This window comes from Halichoerus grypus, chromosome 3, assembly GCF_964656455.1.
Source record: "Halichoerus grypus chromosome 3, mHalGry1.hap1.1, whole genome shotgun sequence".
NCBI classification, from domain to species: domain Eukaryota; kingdom Metazoa; phylum Chordata; class Mammalia; order Carnivora; family Phocidae; genus Halichoerus; species Halichoerus grypus.
In genome coordinates, this window is record NC_135714.1 from 80,983,058 (window position 1) to 81,004,863 (window position 21,806).

At 39.5% G+C, this 21,806-nt stretch overlaps 1 protein-coding gene across 1 annotated transcript in view; it reads left to right on the plus strand.

Moving 5' to 3' along the window:
• C3H4orf17 (chromosome 3 C4orf17 homolog) overlaps nt 1–21,806 on the plus strand; it is a 334,730-nt gene that overhangs the window by 102,179 nt on the left and 210,745 nt on the right. The window contains exon 3 of the mRNA XM_078068238.1: nt 6,907–7,121. The gene's annotated coding sequence lies outside the window, so the exon portion shown is untranslated. The remainder of the gene's footprint in view (nt 1–6,906; nt 7,122–21,806) is intronic.

Consider the following 21,806-nt stretch of genomic DNA (forward strand, 5'->3'; position numbering starts at 1 on the left):
TGAAAAACACAACAGTTCAAAATCTTTGGGATGCTTCAAAGGTGGTCCTCAGAGGGACGTATTTAGCAATACAAGCCTTTCTCAAGAAATAAGAAAGCTCTCAAGTACACAGTCTAACTCTACACAGAACAGCAAATAAAGCCTAACCTGGTAGGAGAAAAGAAATAAAGATTAGAGAGGGACCAGTGAAATAGAAACCAAAAGAACAGTAGAATAGATCAAAGAAACTAGGAGCTGGTTCTTTGAAAGAATTAATAAGATTAATAAACCCCTAGCCAGACTTATCAAAAAGAAAATAGAAAGGACACAAATAAATAAAATCACGGATGAAAGAGGAGATATCACAACCAGCACCAAAAAATACAAACAAGTAGAAGAGAATTATTATAAGCAATTATATGCCAACAAATTAGGCAATCTGAAAGAAATGGATGCATTCCTAGAGATGTATAAACCACCAAAACTGAACCAGGAAGAAACAGAAAACCTGAACAGACCCATAACCACTAAGGAAATTGAAGCAGTCATCAAAAATCTCCCAACAAGGGCGCCTGGGTGGCTCAGTTGGTTAAGCGACTGCCTTCGGCTCAGGTCATGATCCTGGAGTCCCAGGATTGAGTCCCGCATCGGGCTCCCTGCTCAGCAGGGAGTCTGCTTCTCCCTCTGACCCTCCCCCCTCTCATGCTCTCTCTCTATCTCATTCTCTCTCTCAAATAAATAATAAAATCTTTAAAAAAAAAAAATCTCCCAACAAACAAGGGCCCAGGGCCAGATGGCTTCCCAGGGGAATTCTATCAAACATTTAAAAAAAATTAATACCCATTTTTCTGAAGCTATTTCAAAAAATTGAAATGGAAGGAAAACTTCCAAACTCATTCTATGAGGCCAGCATTACCTTGATCCTAAAACCAAAGACCCCACCAAAAAGGAGAATTACAGACCAATATCCCTTATAAACATGGATGCAAAAATTCTGCCAAAATACTAGCCAATAAGATCCAACATTGCATTAAAAGGATTATGCACCATGACCAAGCAGGATTTATTCCTGGGTTGCAAGGGTGGTTCAACATCCACAAATCAATCAGTTTGATACACTACATAAATAAAAGAAAGGACAAGAACCATATAATCTTCTCAATAGATGCAGAAAAAGCATTTGACAAAATACAGCACCCTTTTTTGATCAAAACTCTTCACAGTGTAGGGAGAAAGGGTACATACCTCAACATCATAAAAACCATCTGTGAGGGCGCCTGGGTTGGTCAGTCGTTAAGTGTCTGCCTTCGGCTCAGGTCATGATCCCAGGGTCCTGGAATCGAGTCCCACATCGGGCTCTCTGCTCGGCGGGAAGCCTGCTTCTCCCTCTCCCACTCCCCCTGCTTGTGTTCCTGCTCTCGCTATCTCTCTCTCTGTCAAATAAATAAATAAAATCTTTAAAAAAAAAAAAAATCTGTGAAAAACCCACAGTGAATATCATTCTCAATGGGGAAAAACTGAGGACTTTTTACCTAAGGTCAGGAACATGGCAGGGATGTCCACCATCACCACTGCTGTTCAACATAGTATAGACGTCCTAGCCTCAGCATTCAGACAACAAAAAGAAATAAAAGGCATCCGGATTGGCAAAGAAGAAGTCAAACTCTCACTCTTTGCAGAGGATATGATAGTCTATGTGGGAAACTCAAAAGACTCCATCCCAAAATTGCTAGAACTGATACAGGAATTCAGTAAGTGGCAGGATATAAAATCAATGCACAGAAATCAGTTACATTTCTATACACCAGCCTTGAGACAGAAGAAAGAGAAATTAAGGAATCAATCTCATTCACAATTGCACTCAAAACCATAAGATACCTGGGAATAAACCTAACCAAAGTGGCAAAAATTCTGTACTCTGAAAACTATAGAATACTTATGAAAGAAATTGAGGAAGACACAAAGAAATGGAAAAACATTCCATGCATGGATTGGAAGAACAAATATTGTTAAAATATCTCTGCTACCTAAAGCAATCTACACATTCAATGCAATCCCTATTAAAATACCATAAGCATTTTTCTCAGAGTTGGAACAAACCATCCTAAAATTTGTATGGAACGAGAAAGACCCCGAATAGCCAAAGGAATGTTGAAAAAGAAAAGCAAAGCTGGTGGCGTCACATTCCAGACTTAATTTTGTTATTTATTGGTTTATAGACTTTGCTCCTCCCAAGTTAGGGACATAAGTATCTATAATTGTTAGATATTCCTGTTGGATAGATCCCTTTATTATGATACAGACTCCTTCTTCATCTTTTATTACAGTCTTTGGTTTAAAATCTAGTTTGTCTGATATAAGGATGGCTACTCCAACTTTCTTTTGATGTCCATTAGCATGATAAATGGTTCTCTACCCCCTTACTTTCAATCTAGAGGTGTTTTTGGGTCTAAAATGAGTCTCTTTTAAGCAGCAAATCAATGGGTCTTATTTTTTTAATCCATTCTGATACCCTATGTCTTTTGATTGGAGCATTTAGTCCATTTACATTCAGAGTAATTATTGAAAGATATGAATTTAGTGCCATTGTGCTACTTGTAAAGTTGCTGTTCCTTTAGATTGTCTCTGTTTCTTTCTGGCCTTTGTTAATTTTGGGCTCTTTCTCTGCTCAAAGGATCATCCTTTAATATTTATTGCAGTGCTGGTTTAGTGTTCACAAATTCCTTTAGTTTTTGTTTGTCTTGGAAACTCTTTATCTCTCCTTCTATTTTGAATGACAGCCTTGCTGGATCAAGTATTCTTGGCTTCATATTTTTCCCATTTAACACCTTGAATATATCATGCCAGTCCTTTCTGGCCTGCCCCGCCTCTGTGGACAGGTCTTATGTGTCTACCCTTGTAGGTTAAGGACCTCTTGTCCAGAGCTGCTTTCAGGATTTTCTCTTTATCATTGTAATATACAAGCTTCACTATAATATGTTGAGGTGTTGACCTATTTTTGTTGATTTTGAGGTGGGGAATCCCTGTGCTTCTTGGACTTGAATCCCTGTTTAGTTCCCCAAATTAGGGAAGTTCTCAGCTATAATTTGTTCAAATAAGCCCTCTGCCCCTTTTTCCTGCTCCTCATCTTTTTGGGACTCCTGAAATAACAGATGTTATTTTGCTTTATAGAATTGCTGAGTTCCCTAAGTCTACCTTCATGATCTAACAGGTTTCTTTCCCCCTCTTTTCAGCTTCCATATTTTGCATAATTTTATCTTCTATACCACTGATTTGCTCTTCTGGTTCATTCATCCTTGTTTTTATGCCTCTACTTGGGACCCCATCTCGGTAATAGTATTTTTAATTTTGGCCTGACTAGGTTTTAGTTCCTTTATCTCTATTGTAAGGGATTCTGTAGTGTCTTCTATGCTTTTTCAAGCCCATCTAGTATCTCTATAATCTTTGTGTTAAATTCTAGTTCAGACATCTTATTAATAAGTGTATTGATTAACTTCCTTCCTGTGAGTACTACCTCCTGTTCTTTCTTTTGGAGTAAATGTCTCTGTCTCATCATTTGGTCCAGAAAAGAAAGGAAGGAAGAAAAAGAAAAACAACAACAACAACAATAATAACAACAACCACCACAACAAAAACTTCAGGAAGTGTTTCTGGTGTATGCTGTGTACACTGTGTTGTTGCATTTTGTCTGCTCTTTCCCCCGGTCCTTCCCCTACAGAGTTCCTCCTTCCTTGTAGTGGGGAGTGTTTTTCACCTTTAACTAGGTGTGCTTTGGTTTGTTTGTTAAGATAAGCTCAGACGAGAAAAACAACAAAAAGTCCTGATCCAATATAAGAGAAAAGTTAAAGGAATAAAAATGCAAACAGACAAACAAAAAACTATAAGCCTGATTCCAAAGAATAAGAAAGAAAGAAGAAAAAAAAAAAAAAAAAGGAAGGAAACAGGGGGAAAAAAAAGCCTGATTTGAAAAATAATAGAAGGAAACAAACCAACAAATGAATGATTATAAGCCTGATACCAAAAAAAAAAAAAAGATAAAGAGGAAGAAAATAAAAGAAAAATAAGAAATAAGAAATAAAAAAATAAAGAAGTTAAAAATTTTAAAAATCAAGGAAAAAAAAGAGAAGCAAGCCTGATCCTATTTCCACCAGAAGCTAATGTTTTTTTGGAGTATTCTTTAATCAGTAGACTTGGTAGATGCAGAGGCCTTTGTTGCTCTTCTGAGGGAGAGGCCTGCTGGGCAGGTTCACAAACAGAGGTGCCTTTGTAAAGATGCCCCTGACAGGTGCAGGGGGGCAGGATCTAGTGTAGTGGACTCCAGCCTCCACTGGAGGTGCTGTATTTCTCTCTGATGTCTGACTGTGCTGGTGGGTGGGAGGAGGGAGAGGTGGTGGAGGAGGAATATGGCATCCCCTCATCCTTTCATCCCCAGGGAGGGGAACTCCTGACCACCGATGTTCAAGAGGCCCTCTTAGAAGGGCAAATGATCTCCTGTGCCCTGGGCTTTTGTCAGTTTCCTGCCCTTAACCTGTCTGTGCCTATGCCATTCGTTGGTTTGGCCAGTGCCATGTGTTTTATCTCTGGCGGGTGGCTGGGATTCAAAACTCCAAGTTTATAGGGCCTGGCAAGGCCCACCTGTTGGCCCATTCCCCTCCCCCAGAGGAGAACCTTGCAGTGTACCCAGCACTGTCGTGTTCCAGAAAAGCAGTCACACAGTTCACACAGAGGCTAGAATTTATTGTGAGGCTCAGTGGAAACTGGAACCAGGTTATCTGCCATCTGTGGGTGACTCAGTCCCCTACCCTGTTCTGTCCCAGAAAAGCAGTCACAGAGGCTTGAGCCTATTGCGGCAGACAGTGAAAAACAGCCAGGTTATCTGCGGTCTGCCTGTGTCTCTGCTCTCTGCTCAGTTCTGTTGCAGAAAAGCAGCTGCTCAGTGTGCACACGGTGGTTTAAGCCTATTGTGGCTCACAGCGAAAAGTTAAGAGGTTTTCTGCCCTCTGCACACACCTCTGACCCTGCTGTTGAGCACCACTCACTGGCTCCTGGCTGGCCTTTTGTCCTTGGAGAGGCAAAATACGCTCTTCCAAATATACTCCGAGAAGGAGGCACAGACAGGTTAAGGGCAGGAAACTGACAAAAGCCCAGGGCACAGGAGATCATTTGCCCTTCTAAGAGGGCCTCTTGAACATCGGTGGTCAGCAGTTCCCCTGACCAGTTCCCCACACAGTACGCTCTGTGTGACCTAGGGGAGCTCCTCACTGGGGTTTATTGTGTAATACCTACCCACTATGCTCACTCTGTTCTGCTCTCTCTCTCTCTCCCTCTCCCTGACTTTGCTCTGTGAAAGGGTTCCCTCCCCTTCCTGGTCCCACTGCTTTCCTCTCCCCCAATTCATGGCTCCAAACCTCACATCTGCCACAATGTCTCCCTCCAACTGTGCAGATTGTTTTCTTAATCCTCAGGTCATATTCCTAGTTGTTCAAAATAGTTGGATGTTGATCTAGCTGTGTTTGAGGGATGAGGCAAGCTCAGGTTCCCCCTACTACTCCATCTCCTACATGAATTCTTGATTGCATAAGCCAGTAACATTTCTGTGACTTTTCAAGCCTGCTTTTAATTTTTCCTTTAATGGGGATGTAGCAGAATTTTGAGATCCATGGTCATCTCCCCATATATTAATCCTCATCTGCAGCCAAATTGTTCTAATCCTCAAAAGAATTTTTCCAGGAGAGATGTTTCCATCTCTAAAGATTTGTCTTCCTTTGCAATAAAAGACTATTTGAAAGAATTTTCTGGAAGTTGTTTTATTTTTATCTCCTTTGGTCTTCGTTCATTCCACACATATTTTCTTTTGCATCTACTCTGTGCCTAATCCTCTGCTAAGGCACTGGTAATCTATGGTGAGCTTGATGAATAAGATCCTTGATAACAAGAAGGATTCATTCTAGTGGAGAGGGAGGGCAGAGGGGGGAGGCACTGAACAAGTTAAACATACATAAATCCATAATTTCTTATAGAGGTAAGTGCTGTGAAACCGGGTATTGAGGTAGGCACTTGAGGGTGAAGTATTTGATAGGGTGTCAGGAAAGCCTTCTTTGAAGAGCTGATAATTAAACTGAGACCTGACTGACCAGAAGGAAGCAGCTTTGCAGAGTTCTGGGAGGAAAACATTCTAGGCAGAAAGTTTTCCCTTGATAATTGGTTACTTTAGTTTTCCATTTCTTGAGTCAACTTTAAATAATTTATGTTTTCTCAGAAAATCATTTATTTATCAAGAATTACAAACATATGTCCATAAAAATCTACTTGGCATTTTCTTGTAATGAAAAGAAAATGTCTGTCTTTGGTTAGTCCTTTTCTTACTCTTAATCCTATGTGTTTGTGTTGTCTCTCTTGATTTGTTTTGCTCAAGGTTGCTGAGGGTGATGTGGGCCCTGGGAAAAATTGCTTTTTAGAGCCTCCAGAGACAATAAACTGGCTTGAAATCTTTGCATGGGATCTGTATTGATATTTTACACAGTCAGGCCTGAGGCTCTGGTAATTTATGCCCACTTCCCTCTGTTTTATCAACCCAGGTATTGCCAGTTACACAATGCAGGCAAGAAGGAGTATGTGTGGAACCCATGTGATCCACTTGGGTATCTCCTAATATTCTATCATACAATTGGAACTGTGACGGACATTGCAGCAACCATCGCTCAGGAATACTGTGATTTCCAAGTGCTCAGATCCCTCATGGAAAATGATGGGTTCCACTACCAAGTAACTCACTAAGACTTGCTAAGGTGAGAGCTAAGGGAGAAGGACATTTAGAATGGATGGAGAAGAGGGAGACAGTGAGTGGCAGTTGCAGCCCTGAGATGAACTGCAGCAGTAGAGCATCTGGTCATCCAATTATCATCTCTTTTCTTAATTTCTCCTCAGGAAAAAGACATGGGAACCATGGAGGAGCTGCTTCTGATCATGCAAGGAGAAATGGATGTGGTGCAAGGGGCAGACTATGGTGGTCATGGAGGTGAATTCTCAGATCTCCTTAAGAAAACCTGCTATGGGGAGCATAGTAGATGGAAGGCCTCCAGTTGCCACCCCAACAAATGCTGACACTACACTCCCCTCTAGACGTTCTGCTTTTAATCCTAGTAAGAGAGTCTGATTCCATTTTTCATGTTTGGCTGCTGACTGCTTAAGCCCTTACCCATCTATTTTCCCTTCTTGCCCCACATATCATCAGAAATGCTGCACACTGTCTCCTTTGGTGATGGGGGAACGTTCAGACCACATGCCCTGGTCTGCCCTTATCTTGACCCACCCCTTAATCCCAGTAAAGAGCAAAATCAGTCATCCCACCCTGTTCTCTCAAGCCATTTTTGATCCTGCTTGAAAGCATGCCTGTTCTCCCCAGGAAGCCTCATTATGTTGTTTTTTAAAAAATATATTTTAGGGGTGCCTGGGTGGCTCAGTTGGTTAAGCGACTGCCTTCGGCTCAGGTCATGATCCTGGAGTCCCAAGATCGAGTCCCGCATCGGGCTCCCTGCTCAGCGGGGAGTCTGCTTCTCCCTCTGACCCTCCCCCCTCTCATGTGCTCTCTCTCTCTCTCTCTCTCATTCTCACTCTCTCAAATAAATAAATAAAATCTTAAATATATATATAGATATATATATTATTTATTTGTGAGAGAGAGAGCGTGAGAGAGAGAGAGTATAAGCAGTGGGGAGGGGCAGAGGGAGAGGGAGAAGCAGACTCCCCACTGAGCAGGGAGCCTGATGCGGGCCTCGATTCCAGGACCCTGGGATCATGACCTGAGCCAAAGGCAGATGCTTAACCCACTGAGCCACCCAGGCACCCCTCATTATGTTAATAATAAATCTTTTCATACCTTCTTGGTATACACATGACATCATTGGTCCACATTTGATTGGATTTTGAGTGACAAGTCCGTCCAATCTCAACAGGGTGTGTGACAACAGCAGTTCCTCACCACCACCACTGGCGTATCTTTTCTTGCTTTGGCTTGCTCATCTGCTCCGCTGCTAGCTGGTGAGTGCGTACTTTGAGCTTCTGCTGGCTGGCTAGCATGCTTTTTGAGCTATGCTGGCAAGCTTATACTTTGAGCTATTGCCTAGTGTTGCATTTGCTGAGTCCTGTGGAGTCTCTGTTACAGATTTAACTGTCCTAAGTCAGAAGCTTTGATAACTTCCATTTGGGGAAAGGATATAGATTTGGAGTCCTCCTTAACTTGGCCCTGAATTGTGCATCTTGGCCCAGACCTACCTGTATACCTCAGATTGCATCATGCATTTCGATTCCAGGGTAAGCTGTGGCTGATGCTAGGATCAGGGAAATGATTCTTATTCTGTGATGATGACTGTGTATCTCAGCCAGGTGTTGGTGCCATTCTATAGAGAACTCAGGAGAAAGACTGATACTCTCTTCAATGTACTGGTTATTTGGGTGGTTGCTTGTGTGGAGGAAGAATAGTCCCCATGTGGTATGTGAGGTCCACACTCCTAAAACAGATTGCTCACTAGGACCCTATGTAATGCTGTGCCGCTGTTGCTGCCTATGCCTCTGGCATCAACAAAGATCCCGTTTCTCAGGTGATAGGGCAGAATACCCATGGCTTGGCCAAGGTGTTAATTCAAACTTAACTTAAGTCAGGGGGTCTTTAAACCCTACAGAGCAGCCATTGTAATGAGCGAGGCCCCTAACCCAAATAATACAGATTTGAGGCTCTGGAGGAAGAAACCTATAAATATAAACAGAGTAGAGAGAACTCCTTCAAAGTATAGTCAATTACCACCAAAAAAAGACATCCACAATTTGACCTGATTAGAAATCCAAAATTAATAAAAAGATTATACAACAGAAAACAACACCAGAAAGTTTTTGTACCCATATAATGTAGATTCTAAATTAACATCTCCTGAGATGCACCAGATGGCAAACTTTTCTGGACTTAATACTAGGGCTCAAAGTATAGTTATACCTGTGGATTCTACTGAATTTAAAGGTTCCCTATTCATGGGCATCTCACTAAATTGAAATAAAGCACACCCTATGCTCTTAGGGAATTTGCCAAATATAAAACAGAGGAAAGTTAAGTATTTTTCACTTTAACAATCAGAACTATTGCCTTGTGTAAATTTCCCATGGTTATAAAGCTCCTTGTTCTAAAATATCTCCTGGGCATGGAGATATTGGGCATGGACACTCTGGCCTAGCAAGTAATAAATTAAATTAAATTAAATTAAATTAAATTAAATCTTTGGTACTTATAATTGCCCTGACAAAATAACCTTTTCCCCCTACTTGAAATACTTAATATGGCACAATATAAATTAGAATAGGGCTTTTAAAGATTGAAACCCATTATAAAAGACCTATGTAGAGAAAGGATGATTATTCCCGCTGTTTCTACATTTAACTGTCCCATTTGGCCTACTCTCAAACCTGGCAAGAATGAATGGCTTTTCATAGTGGATTACCACAGTTTGAATGCTATGGGCATACCCATTAAGGCCTCTGTACCAATATCATTGAAATTAAAGACTACATGCAATTAGTAACTGGAAAATATTTTGGTCTTATAGATTTGACTAATGCATTTTGTTCCCTGCCTATTTCAAAAGGCTTTTAGTTGTGGTTTACCTTCACCTTTGAAGGGACACAGTATCCCTTTATTAACCTGGAGCTATCTATTCATGTGATGCTTTAATAGCCCTGGCCATTGCACACAATCCCTGCAGGCAAATTCTTACCTGCATCCACCCTTCTCTAGGAACATGGGTATGATATTACATTGATGACATTCTTCTCTGAGATTCATTTGAGACACTCATTAAGAATATACAAATAAACGGGGCGCCTGGGTGGCTCAGTCGTTAAGCGTCTGCCTTCGGCTCAGGTCATGGTCCCAGGGTCCTGGGATCGAGTCCCGCATCGGGCTCCCTGCTCGGCGGGAAGCCTGCTTCTCCCTCTCCCACTCCCCCTGCTTGTGTTCCCTCTCTTGCTGTCTCTCTCTCTGTCAAATAAACAAATAAAAATCTTTAAAAAATATTAAAAAAAAAAAAAGAATATACAAATATTCACCAATTTGCACACAAAAAAGAATGGGTCATTGCCCCATGCTTAGTAACAGACTTCACCACTTCAGTAACATTTTGGGGTATTATTTGATCAGTCAAGGGCCTCTCCATCTCTCATACTGTCAAGAAAGAGTTACTGACACTCTCAGCACCCATAATGTTAAAATAAGCTGAACATCTTTTAGGCTGTTTTGGATTTTATTTTATTTTATTTTATTTTATTTTTATTTTTTTATTTTTTTTAAGATTTTATTTATTTATCTGACAGAGACACAGCGAGAGAGGGAACACAAGTGGGGGAGAGGGAGAAGCAGGCTTCCAGCTGAGCAGGGAGCCCGATGCGGGGCTCGATCCCGGGACCCTGGGATCATGACCTGAGCTGAAGGTAGACGCTTAACGAATGAGCCACCCAGGTGCCCCTAGGCTGTTTTGGATTTTAGAGGCAATATATTCCTCAAGTTTTGTTTAGGCCAGTTTATACTGTTACTTGACAAATCAGCCCCCTTTGAATAGGACCCTCTATAGCAAAGCTCTAGAATCTCTTTAAATTGCAGTATAAAAGGCATTTCCATCAATGCCCACCAAGACTCCTTTTGTAGAGGCCTTAACAACCTCCCTTCTTGCCTCCTGGGGTCTCTGGACTGCCTCTGATGGCCATAAATTGTCCACCTCCCTTACCAGCTTCAAGCTTCAGGCCACTCAAAATACCATAATGGTTTACCTAATAGTGTCTTCTGATATAAGAGACTGCCCTCTTAAATCCCACACTATATGCCATTTGAGTGACAACTGCTGGCCACATACTAGGGTCTTTTGGTACAGAAATTTTTTACAGGCCCTGAGTCTTTGACCTTCCATACCCAATTGCCTATTAACCCTGTGTTATGGAAGCAGTACCCTACAAGCATGACATGACCTCTAAATCCTCCTTGCTAAAATGAAAATAAGGATTCTACAGGATAGGGCCAGATCTGGACCTTCTGACATATGCCTCCTGCAAGAGAGGGTGGCCTTCTATCCTTAGTCCCTTGCCAAATGCCATAGTGCTGGAGGAAGTCACCCATTTCCTGGATCCCTTGGCTACATGGGGAGCCTCTTGAGATCAACTGAATGAACAGCAAAAGGAGTTTGTTTATTTTACAGATGGCTGTACCACCATCACACATATGGAGCTCCAAGGAGAGTTGTCAATTTTCATTTCTTACCATAAACATCCCTGGTAAAGGGTGGGACTCAAGGGTCAGCACAATTGGCCAAACTTCAGGTAGTCATCTTTGTAATAGAGGATGTCCTGGGCACAGTTGTCTCCATATGCACTTTCATACAGATTTGCACACTGTTGTCAATGATATGGCCATCTGGCCCAACTAATGGCAGCAACAATTCCATATCCAAGATTGCTCCCTCTGAGGAAAAGAACTGTGAGAATTTCCTGCTTCACAGATGTGCAAAAATATAAATCAAGGCCACAAATGGATATGTACACGTTAAAGCCATAATGAAGGACTTATCCAGACATTGCCTATCACCCAGATTTACAGACATTATTGATAGAAACCAAATCACTGATTTCTCTTCTTAAAATACACAATATTAGGCTCTTGAAGAAGGCAGTCAGTAGAATTTTTACCTCTTTTACCAGGCTCAGGCTTGCTGGCCATGTAGGATTCCATAATGACTTACATTCAAATTCAACTAGATTAAACAAACAGAAGCCCTATGGAACTTTTACCCTAGCCTCACCCTCTAGCCACGATAAAAGCCGAAGATAATCAGCTCAACCTTCTCTCTTGTGTTATTTTTGGACATGGTTGAGAGTCTGCCAGGAAACCTCATTATATGAGTAATAAAAATTTTCAGTTTCTCTTGGTGTGTGTGACATCATTAGTCTCAACATTTTACCTATTAATTAAGATATGGATAAAAGTAACCAATTGCAATTTGGCTACTTTTCTATTTTTAGTCAAAATTTTAATTTTTGTATGGGTTGCTGCTCACCTTGCTAGTTAATATCTGAAGGGAAGAGTAACATTTTGACATATGTATATAACTATATACCTATATTTTGGATACTAACCCTTTATTGGGTATGTCATTTGCAAATATCTTCTCCCATTCTGTAGGTTGCCTTTGAGTTTTTGTTGATTGTTTCCTTCACTGTGCAGAAGCTTTTTATTTTGATATAGTCTCAATAGTTTATTTTTGCTTTTGTTTTCCTTGCCTCAGGAGACTATCTAGAAAGAAGTTGTTATGGCCTATGTCAAAGAATTTACTGCCTGTGTTCTCCTCTAAGATTTTTATGGTTTCAGGTCTCACATTTAGGTCTTTAATCCATATTGGATTTATTTTTGTGTATTTTGTAAGAAAGTGGTCCAGTTTCATTCTTTTGCATGTTGTTGTCCAGTTTTCCAACACCATTTGTTGAAGAGATTTTTCCCATTGGATATTCTTTCCTTCTTTGTCAGAGATCAATTGACCATATAATTGTGGGTTTATTTCTTGATTTTCTATTCTGTTCCATTGATCCATATGTCTGTTTTTGTGCCAGTACCTATACTGTTTTGATCATTGCAACATTGTAATATAGCTTGAAGTCCAGAACTGTGATGGCTCCAGCTTTGCTTCTCTTTTTCAAGATTGCTTTGGCTATTTGGGGTCTTTTGTGGTTCCATACAAATTTTAAGATTGTTTGTTCTAGCTCTGGCCTCTTTTTTATGATATCTTTGTCTGGTTTTGGTACCAGGGTAATACCGGCCTCATAGAATGAAGTTAGAAGTTTTCCTTCCTCTTGTATGTTTTGGAATATTTTCTCCAAAGAAGACATACAGATGGACAACAGACACATGAAAAGATGCTCAGCATCACTCATCATCAGGGAAATACAAATAAAAACTATAATGAAATATCACCTCACACCTGTCAGAATGGCTAAAAACTGTTGTAAAAAAGAATGAAATCTAACCATTTGCACAAAATGGATAGAGCTAGAGAGTATAGTGCTAAGTGAAATACATCAGTCAGAGAAAGATAAAACCATATGATTTCACTAATATGTGGAATTTAAGAAACAAAACAAATTATCAAAGGAAAAAAGAGAGACAAACCCAGAAATAGACTCTTAACTATAGAGAACAAACTGATGGTTACCAGAGGGGAGGTGGGTTGGGGGATGAGTGAAATAGGTGATGGGGATTAAAGAATGTGCTTATCATCATGAAACATAAAATAAGATGATTTAAAAAAGAAAATTAGTCATGTGGTGTTTCAAAACTGTGTGTAATCTACCCTTTTCCAGGCATAAGTGGTTTGACCCTGCTATACTGTTTATTTGTATAGATTTTCGGCGTCAGATTACTTTCAGTGTATTTATTCTGGGCTGTATGTGACAAGTACAGTGCAAATATAAATCAGCTGTATTATTGAAAATTCAAATGGTATATGTAAAATTTACACCCAGCCAAACAAAAACAAAAACAACCCAAAAACAAAAAAATTTGAAATTGGTTTGACTTGCTTCCTTGAAGTATTTAAATACAAATGATTTCAATTGTTTGAGATCGGGCTAGAACTTAGAAAGCATACCAACAATCAGAAATTTAAGATTATCAAAATATTGACCTTGTAACATCCACTGACAGATTTTCTGAAATTTCACTCTGGATCCAGCTGATAACACCACAGAAGGACTTCTATGTTCTGAGCCAATCAAGATGCAAATAGTCTTTAGAATGTGGGGTGGGAAATCATGAGCAATCACTTCAAGTCACTACATCTCTAGAAAATAAAAAGAGTTTGGAAATACAGAAAAAAAGTATTCATATATAAATAAATCTATTCCTTTCAATAACATTCTCATAACCACATACATTTCTTATGTAAACCACCTTGAGATTCCAATGTGTATTTAAGGTGCATTTTAAGCACTCCAACTATCCAAAAAAGCTTCCTTCTCTGCTAGTGAGTAGATGAAAGAGAGAAGCCTGGCCTCAGCCATCTTTCAGTGCTCCGAGACTTCTGAAGGGAAAGATCTTGCTTTTGGTGTCAAGGGGTATCTCATCTTCTTAAGTTCACCATTCTCGGTGAGTATAGATTTGAAACAATTTGTAGAAGTCTCTCCAGTGAACTACCTCTCCTCTCTCAGAGACCTTCCTTGAGATTGGGGATTGTCCCTTCTCTAGCTGGCTTCTCTTGATCTCACACTGTGAAGAACATGGGTAGAGCTAAGCTTCAAATTAGCCATCATATTAGGTAGAATAAACCTCAGAATAACTTCATAGTATTAGAAAATCAATGATATAACAATAATGCCAAATGCCTATCTACAAGCCCTTATTTCTATTTTCTCCCCTTACTATATTGGGAGGTACAAAACCACCTGGTTCTCCTCTGAAGTTAGACTTGGAGCTTTGCAAGAGGTCCCTCCTTGGAGATGGATATTAAAGCAATGCACATACACATGCACACACACATTTACATAGAACTCTGGTCAGCCTTTCTGTCATGAGAAAAGCTAATAGGGAAGCATATCAAACTACACAACAGTAAAGAAAAACATCTACCTATAATCAGCCTAGTCATTCATTCTTGAATCAGAATGCACCAACATAAAATACATAACTAGCAGCATATATATAACAATGGAATATTATGCAGGTATTAAAAAGAATGAAATCTTGCCATTTACAACAATATGCATGGATCTAGAGGGTATTATGCTAATAAAATAAGCCAGTCACAGAAAGACAAATACCATATGATTTAACTCATATGTGGAATTTAAAAAACAAAACAAATGAACAAAGAAAAAAGACAAACCAAGAAACAGATTCTTAACTATAGAAAACAAACTGTTGGTTGCCAAAGGGGAGGTGGGGGGGATGTGAATTAGTTGAAGGGGATTAAGAGTACACTTATCTTGATGAGCACTGAGTAATGTATAGAATTGTTGCATCACTATATTGTACACCTGAAACTAATATAACACTATATGTTAACTATACTGGAATTAAATAAATAAAAATCTTTAAAAAATACACACCTAGGAGCACCAATTATGAGGAACAACAATCCACACACACACACGAAAAGTATAGCAAATAGAAGAAGACTGAGTTTTTAAAAATCTAATGTATGTGCTTAGAGAGGATACAGGTATTAATTTTATGAAAAAAGAGGATGCTGTGAAAAGGGAACAAAGAAGAAAGCATTCTTGTAAAGTTAAAACGTGATTTCTAAAATTATAAAATAATAATGATGATGATGGTGGAAATCCTTGAAAATCATCTAATAAAGGGAAACCCCCCCCCAAAAAACCCAGAAATTATGACAGGAAAAAAATAAAGGGGAGCAACAAGGATGTCAGGCAACTAATTGAAATATTAGAGAAGAAACAAAAAGGAAATTATAAAGAAATAAATAGAATATTTCTCAGATCTGGAGGTATAGAATACTTAAAAAAAAAAAAAAACCCTCATCAAGTATTCAAAACAATTAAGGATTTGTATGTAGAATTAAAGTGGTGATAGTAGTCATCCTTATCTTGTTCCTGACCTTAGGGGAAAAGCTCTCAGTTTTTCCCCATTAAGTATGATGTTAGCTGTGGGCTTTTCATATATGGCCTTTATTATTTTGAGATTTATTCTCTCTAAACCTACTGTGTTGAGGTTTTTTTTTTTTAATCATGAATGGATGTTATACTTTGTCAAATGCTTTTTCTACATCTATTTCTGTGTCTCTTGAAATGATCATGTGGTTTTTATTCTTTCTGTTATTGATGTGATATAGCACATTGATTGATTCGTGAATATTGAACCACCTTCACATCCCAGGAATAAATCCCACTTGATTGTGGTGAATGATTTTTCTAAGGTATTGTTGGATTCTGTTTGATAATATTTTGTTGTGGAATTTTGCACTTATATTCATCAGAGACACTGGCCTATAGTTAGTTCTCTTTTTTGTGTAGTGTCTTTATGTGGTTTTGATATTAGGGTAATGCTGGCCTCATAGAATGAATTAGCAAGTTTTCTTCCTGTTCTATTTTTTGGAAAAGTTTGAGAAGAATAGGTATTACTTCTTCTTTAAATGTTTGGTAGAGGGGTGCCTGGGTGGTGCAGTAATTTGGGCATCTGACTCGGTTTCAACTCAGGTTGTGATCTCAGGGTTGTGGGATCCAGCCCTACATCGGGCTCCGGGCTCCAGGCTCAGCAGGGAATCCGCTTAAGTTTCTCTCTCTCCCTCTCCCTCTCCCCCTGCCCCTCTCCACTGCATGTTGTCTCTCTCAAATAAATAAATAAATCTTAAAAAAAAATGTTTGGTGGAATTCGTCTGTTAAGCCATCTGGTCCTGGACTTTTTTGTTGGCCATTTTTTTGATTACTGATTCAATTTCATTGCTGGCAATGTGTTTCTTCAAATTTTCTATTTCTTCCTGTTTCAGTTTTGGTAGGTTATATGTTTCTAGGAACTTACTCATTTCTTCTAGGTGGTCCAATTTGTTGGCATATGATTTTTCATAATATTCTCTTACAATCTTTTGTATTTCTGTGGTGTCAGTCATTTCTTCTCTTTCATTTCTTGTTTTATTTGAGTTTTCCTTTTCTTTTTGAAGAGTCTGGTAGAGGTTTATCAATTTTGCCAATTTTTTCAAAGAACCAGCTCCTGGTTTCATTGAGCTATTCTATATTTTTTAAAATTTCTTTGTCATTTATTTCTGCTCTAATCTTTATTATTTCCTTCCATCTGCTGGTTTTGAGTTTTGTTTCTTTTTCTAACTCCTTTATGTTTAAGATTAGGGTTTTTTTTTTTTAAATAAAATAAACTTTTTATTGACATGTAAAATACGTACAGAAAAATTCACAAACCCCGATTGTGCAGCTTGATGAATTATCACCAAGTGAACACATTCATGGAATCATCCAGGTCTAGAAGTGAAACACTTCATCAGCATGTCAAGGGCCTGCCTTACACACTTTCTCAATCATTAACTCCTACCTAGAGATAATCAGTATATTGATACCTAATATCATAAATTAGTTTCATCTGTTTTTTAGCTTTATAAAAATACAGTATATATTCTTTTGTGTCTGGCTTCTTTTGTTTAACATCAGTTTGCAAGATTCATCAAAGTAATTGCTCTAGCGTAGTTCACTTATTTTCATTCCTGTATAGTCCTCTGTTCTGTAAATATACCATAATTAATTTGTCCATTCTACAACTGATAGACATCTGGGCTGTTACTAGATTGAAAATATCATGGATAATGCTACTTTGAACATTCTAGTGCATACCTTTCGGCACATATACCTCTTAAATTGTCTGTCATTTCAATGTTTTAATTAATAACATCAAATCCATGAATCACATTAGTACATTAGCAAAGTCAAAATTCAAAAAGCTGTTAATGTGTTGCAATAACTGGCCCAAACTAATGAAGTTAAATGTAACAGGGTAAATGTAAAGTTTTACATTTAACTTTAATGAACGTATAAGATTGTTTGAGATTTTTCTTGCTTCTTGCAGTAGGCCTGTATTGCTACCACCCTCCCTCTTAGAACCACTGTTGCTGCATCCCAAAGATTTTCAACCATTGTGTTTTCATTTTCATTTGTTTCCATGTAATTTTTTATTTCTTCTTTGATTTTCTGGTTGACCCATTCATTGTTTAGTAGCAAGTTATTTAACCTCTATATATTTGTGGTTTTTCCAGATTTTTTCTTGTGATTGATTTCTAGTTTCATAGCACTGTGTCAGAAAAGATGTGTGATATGACTTTGATCTTTTTGTATTTTTGAGACTTGTTTTGTGGCCTAATATGTGACCTGTTCTGGAGAATGATCCATGTGTGCTTGAAACTAATGTGTATTCTGCTATTTTAGGATGGAATATTCTTGATATACCTGTTAAATCCATCTGGCCCAAAGTGTAATTCAAAGCCACTTTTTCCTTGTTGATCTTCTGTTGGGATGATCTGTCCATTGATGTAAGTGTGGTGTTAAAGACCCCTACTCTTATTGTGTTTTTATCATTTAGTTCCTTTATGTTTGTTATTGACAGTTTTATGTATTTGGGTGCTCCCATGTTTGGTGCATACATATTTACAGTTGTTATATCTTCTTGTTGGATTGTCTCCTTTGTGATTATGTGGTGTTCTTCTTTGTCTCTTGTTACAGTCTATTTTATCCTATGTAAGTATTGCTACCCTGGCCTTCTTTTGACATCCATTTGCATGACAAATTTCTCCATTCCCTCACTTTTGGTCTGCATGTGTCTTTAGGTCTGAACTGAGTCTCTTGTTGGCAGCATATAGATGGGTCTTGCTTTTTTATCCATTCTGTCACCCTATATCTTTCGATTGGAGCATTTATTCCATTTATATTGAAGTAATTATTGATAGGTATGTGTTTATTGCCATTTTGTTACTTGCTTTGTGGTTGTTTTTGTAGTTCTCTGATCCTTTCATCTCTTGCTCTCTTCTCATGGCTTGCTGGCTTTCTTTAGTGATATACTTGGATTCCTTTCTCTTTATTTTTTGCATATCTGTTACCAGTTTTTGATTTGTTACCATTATGTTTGTATATAATATCTTCTGCAGTCTATATTGAGTTGATGTTTGCTTACATATGAACCCATTCTTTACTCTCCCCCCACCATGTTTTAGGTATATGGTGTCATACTTACATCCTTTTATTCTGTGATTCCCCTGACTGATTTTTCCAGATATACTTATTTATATTCACTGCTTTTGTGTTTCCTACCTTTTTTTTTACTCTTCCTTGTGGTTTTTCCTTTCCACTCAAAGAGTTCACTTTAACATTTTGTAGGACTGGTTTAGTGGTCATGAACTCCTTTAGTTTTTGTTTGTCGGAGAAGCTCTTTATCTCTCCTATTCTGAATGACAGCCTTGCTGGATAGAGTATTCTTGGTTGCAGGTTTTTGTCTTTCAACACTATGAGTATTTTGTGCCTCTCTCTTCTGTCCTTCCAAGTTTCTGCTGAAAAATCTGATGATAGCCTTCTGGGGTTTCCCTTGTTTGTAACTGTCTTTTCTCTTGCTGATTTTAAAATCCTCTCTTTATCTCTACTTCTTGCCATTTTAATTACTATGTGTCTTGGTGTGGACATCTTTGGGTTGATTTTGTTGGGGGATCTCTATGCCTTCTGCATCTGGATATCTATTTCCTTCCTCAGATTTGGGAAGTTTTCAGCTATTATTTCTTCAAATAAATGTTCTGCCCTGTTTCCCCTCTCTTCTCCTCCTGGGATCCCTGTAATGTAAATGTTTTTATTCTTGAAGGTGTTGTTGAAGTCCCTTAATCTATTCACATTTTTTATTATTCTTTTATCTTTCTCCTGTTCAGCTTGATTGCTTTCCATTACTTTGTTCTCTAGGTCACTGATCTGTTCTTCTGCTTTCTTTAGTGTATTTTAAATTTCGGTTATTGAGTTCTTCATTGCTGATTGGTTCTTTTTTTTAAAGATTTTATTTATTTACGAGTGAGAGATAGAGCGCAAATGGGGAGCAGCAGGCAGAGGGAGAGGGAGAGGCAGGCTCCCTGCTGAGCAAGGAGCCTGATGTGAGACTCAATACCAGGACCCTGGGATCATGAGCTGACCCGAAGGCAGCCACCTAACCGACTGAGCCACCCAGGCGCCCCTGATTGGTTCTTTTTGATATTTTCTATCTCTTTGTTGAGGGTCTCACTGGGGTCCTCCACTCTTCTCAAGTCCAGTGACTATCTTTATGACCATTGCTTTAAATTCTCTAACAGGCTTATTAGTTTTCTCCACTCCGTTTAGCTCTCTTGCTGTGATTTTGTCCTATTCTTTCCTTGGGACATATTCCTCTCTTTCCTCATTTTATTTAATTCTCTGTGTTAACAAAGACAGGTATGTCCCCTGCTCTTGAAAGTAGTGGCCTTATGAAGAAGTCCTGTAGTGTCCTGCAGTGCAATGTCTCCTCTTCACCAGAATCTGGCACATCAAGAGTGTCTCCTATGTGTGTTGCATGCACCCTACTATTGTGGCTGAGTTGTGTTTGCCTTTAGTCCAGTCATCTGCGATGGCTCTTTTTGCCCATTGTGAGCAGGGGTTGGTCCCTGTGTTGTTAGTGGGCCATTCTGGGGTGGCCTTGTGCTTGTGTTGGGTCAGACTAGGCATTTGCTATACCTGCAGTAGCACTGAACTGCAGGGTGCTCTCCCTGCATTGTTCCCTGAGTGACATTCATTGGAGGGTGGGGCCTGCAGTCAGACCAAGATGTCTGTCCCCAGCGCACTGCACAAACTGGTGAGTGTGGTGTTCTTTCCCTCTTCCTGTGGCAGGAGTCACTTTGGGGTGGTGTTGACCCCTGTTGAGGCTGATTTGCACACTGCCATATTTATGATGCCACTTTGACGAACTCTTGCCTAGGGTGGGTTACAGGGGGCAGGTGTGCAGAATTCAGGGGTGGGGCATGTGGTGTTTGCAAAGTTTGGGCTGGTCTGCTGTGGGAGGGGATGTGTAGCTGCTTTGGAAAACTCTTGCTGAGGCTGAGTTGGAGGGGGCTGGTCCACAGAAAAGCACAGGGGCAGGGTGCACTGTTAGCAGGCTAGGTGGAAAGTGTTTGTGCTGTGCTGTTTTCTGCAGGTGTCTATGTATCTAGGCTGGGTGGCAGGTGAGGGGAGGAGTGGGAGGGAATGGCATCTGCCAGCTCCTTATTTCTTGGAGAAGTCTCCCAAAGATCCCTACACTTCCAGCATACTTTCTGAGATTAGTAAACAAATCTCCTTCCTTTATACCCCAGGTGTTTTCCAAACTGCTACCTCTATGCTGTATCTCAGTGGAGTTGTTTGTCGTGCTGACTCTTTAAAGACAGGGACTCAGTTTCCTATTACCTTCCCACTCTCCCAGAGCTGAGCCTGCCAATTTTTAAAGTTCCAGATATTAAGCCCCACTGATTGTAAGAATTCATGAAGTTAATCCCTTTGGTTTTCAAAGCCAAATATTACAGGAATTCATCTTCCTAGTGCAGGTCCCCTGTGCCTGGGATGCCTGGGGTGAGATCTGCTCTTCTCCCCTCTGTGCCCGTGATGTACCTTTCTCCTAGTTCTAGGGGTCAGTGTAGCTTCCAATTGTGTCTGCCCTTCCTACCCTTTTTGGTGTGACCTCTTTATATTTAGGTGTGGAGAGTCTGTTCTGCATCTTTGGATCATTTTCTGGGTTATTTACACTGATGTGGGTGTTATCTAGGTGTATCTGTGGGAGGAGGTGAGTGTAGGGTCCTCATACTCTACCATCTTCCTTGGAAGTCCTGTGTACTCATCTTTTATGTTGCCATCATATATATCATTATATGTGTCATATATTTGTCTGAAAATTAATTTTGAGTGCAGTGTGTAAGGAATCCATCTTCATCCCTCTCACCCTCCCCACCCCCAAATTTAGCCAGTTGGCCTTACCAAAGCATGTGAATATTTATTGACACTCTATCCTTCTTAGACTGAAGTCCACACATGAGCTAGGTAATGTGAGGGCAATTGGGTTAACTTGATGTCTCTCTAGTCATGTCTGGGGACATAAGGCTTTCAGAAGGCGAAGAAAAAACTTTCCATCTAAGTATGTCCTGCTCTTGGCCCTAGTGCGTGTTTCATGTTTCTTGGTTCCCAAGCTTCTTTACAAGTGCAGAGGTCCTCTAGCTTAAGAAACTGTCCTTGATGGCTGGGTACTCCAACCCCAATCTTCTGATAAAGATGCAACAATGCTA